The sequence below is a fragment of the Mizuhopecten yessoensis genome, unplaced genomic scaffold (assembly GCF_002113885.1).
Source record: "Mizuhopecten yessoensis strain PY_sf001 unplaced genomic scaffold, ASM211388v2 scaffold255, whole genome shotgun sequence".
NCBI lineage: Eukaryota > Metazoa > Mollusca > Bivalvia > Pectinida > Pectinidae > Mizuhopecten > Mizuhopecten yessoensis.
This window is the reverse complement of record NW_018403455.1, coordinates 244,985-247,480: the sequence shown is the minus strand read 5'-3', so window position 1 is coordinate 247,480 and position 2,496 is coordinate 244,985. Positions and strand designations below refer to the sequence as shown.

The 2,496-nt window shown below is 40.1% G+C and overlaps 1 long non-coding RNA gene across 1 annotated transcript; it reads left to right on the top strand.

Moving 5' to 3' along the window:
- Positions 1 to 2,011: 2,011 nt before the first annotated feature.
- Positions 2,012 to 2,477, top strand: LOC110445550. Its single transcript, XR_002462384.1, has 3 exons — positions 2,012 to 2,173; positions 2,290 to 2,421; positions 2,463 to 2,477. It is a non-coding gene; the product is annotated as an uncharacterized LOC110445550 (long non-coding RNA).
- The last annotated feature ends 19 nt before the right edge of the window (positions 2,478 to 2,496 follow it).

The following is a 2,496-nucleotide window of genomic DNA, read 5'->3' as shown; positions in this document are numbered from 1 at the left end:
ATGCACAGTCAGACCAAAACCCAGGACCTCCTGACTCTAGACGGACACTTTTCCAAACAGCTACCTGTTGCCAGCAATTGACCCAGTCCAGATTCACTACATTCTTCCCTCCTTTTTATACCCCCACTTTTACAGAAGTGACAGTGAACTGTAATTGACCTTTGACCTTGACCTTAGATACGGATGTCAGTGTGTCACATACCGTATTTGACCTTTGACCTCAACTTCAAGTACTAAAATAATGATTTCAGGAATATATCTTAGCCAAGGTTGCATGGTTGCATGTATGGGCGTCAGACTTAGTATATCGGTAGTAGGTCACAGTGACCTCTATTTGACCTTTGACATTAAGTACTGGAGCATATCTTAGCCACTGTTTCCTGTGTGGGAATCAAACTGTATATAGGTACATCATTTTAATGTGGTGTGACATATTCTTAAATGAGGTCACAGTAACCTCTGACCTTATATATATAATTAGGCACTAAATTAAAGTGTAAAACAACTGTACAGGTTTACAAAGCACATCTTGACTACTATTTTATGTATGCACTTCTGACTTGATGTGAGGGTACTAATTAGTGTAGATGAAGATTTCTGGAGGATATCTTGGCTACTTACTTATATCAGACTTGAGGTAAACTTACATCATGGTCAGATGGTGTGTTGTCAGGGGTGTAATGAAATGAGGTTCATTAGGGCAACATGCAACTATTTGACCTCAGGAGCTCAAGTACTAAGTGCTATACTGTACTACCAAAGACAACACTATTTACAACCCAGTTCAGGTATCTCCTTGTCGGGGTACACCCAGTTCAGGTATCTCCTTGTCGGGTACACCCAGTTCAAGTCCTTGTCGGGGTACACCCAGTTCAGGTCCTTGTCGGGGTACACCCAGTTCAGGTATCTCCTTGTCGGGGTACACCCAGTTCAGGTATCTCCTTGTCGAGGTACACCCAGTTCTTGAGACAAGAGTTGGTCACCACTGTAACAAAGAGAGGAAGACTGCACAGTCAGACCGTGATTTTACCCGGGGTAGTATGGTAATATGAGGCCATGGTGAAATGAACCGCGGTTCATATTACCATGATGGTAATATGAACCTCCCCATAGCGAAATGAAGGCTACCATCAATTTCTATTCTGACAAACTTTTTTCCATTAATTTTCTTTAAGTTAACTTCAATTTGAATTAGTATTCTATCTGAAAATGACAAAAATTAAGTCTTGGGTAGAGAAACTTAGGGTGGGGCAGGGTTGCTTCACTTTACCATAATGGTGAAATGAAGGGTTTTAGTTTTTTTTTATCTATTTGACTTTCTTAAACCAAATCTGTTTTAGTTTACATCAGTTTGATGTCCTGAATATGAAAATGACAAAAATTAAATCTGGGGTAGATAAGTTTACGTTGGGGCAGGGGCGCTGACAGGCTGTCTAATTTTATAAAAGGAATAATAACCTTAATCAACATTTGAGTTTACTGGAGTCAAATGAATAAACAGGGTACCACATCTTTGTACCAAGATGTTTGTGGAGACACGGTATAGTCTAGTGGTAGCGGGTTCGAGTCATGTCACGGCACTGTGTTGTATCTTTGAGCAAGATACTTTACTCCGGTTGTTCCAGTCTACTCAGCCGTAAATGAATACATGGTTGGGCAGTGCTAGAATCGTTGAATGCTATCTGTGAGCGCCGAAATGGCAGCACTGGCTGTATGCTCCCCAGGGAATTGAGAAAGTTATTGGCTAGTTGCAAAAGCCCAAATAACCACGGATAATAGTTTGTGAACCGCTTTGAGAGGACCTACAAACTAGGTTTTGATAAAGTGGTATATAAGAACTTTGAATTATTATTATTATTAATCTAACATCTTCAAACCAATAACAAAACATTGAGTTATAATGGTCAGTCTCTAGCTTGCTGGAGTGAACGTTATCAGTTATGTTCAAATAAATCACCTTAACCCACATCTCACATGGAAAGATTAACAAAACATGCAACTTAGAGAGTCAGAAGATTTAGGTTACAGAGTCAGGAGATTTAGGTTACAGAGTCAAGAGATTTAGGTTTCAGAGTCAGGAGATTTAGGTTACAGTCAGGAGATTAAGGTTTCAGAGTCAGGGGATTTAGGTTACAGAGTCAGGAGATTTAGGTTACAGAGTCAGGAGATTTAGGTTTCAGAGTCATGAGATTTAGGTTACAGATCTAGAGTCCGGAGATTAAGGTTACAGAGTCAGGAGATTTAGGTTTCAGAGTCAGAAGATTTAGGTTTCAGAGTCAGGAAATTTAGGTTACAGAGTCCAGAGATTTAGGTTACAGAGTCAGGAGATTTAGGTAACAGAGTCAGGAGATTTAGGTTACAGAGTCAGGAGACTTAGGTTTCAGAGTCAGGAGATTTAGGTTTCAGAGTCAGGAGATTTAGGTNGAGTCAGGAGATTTAGGTTACAGAGTCAGGAGATTTAGGTTACAGAGTCCGGAGAATTAGGTTACAGAGTCC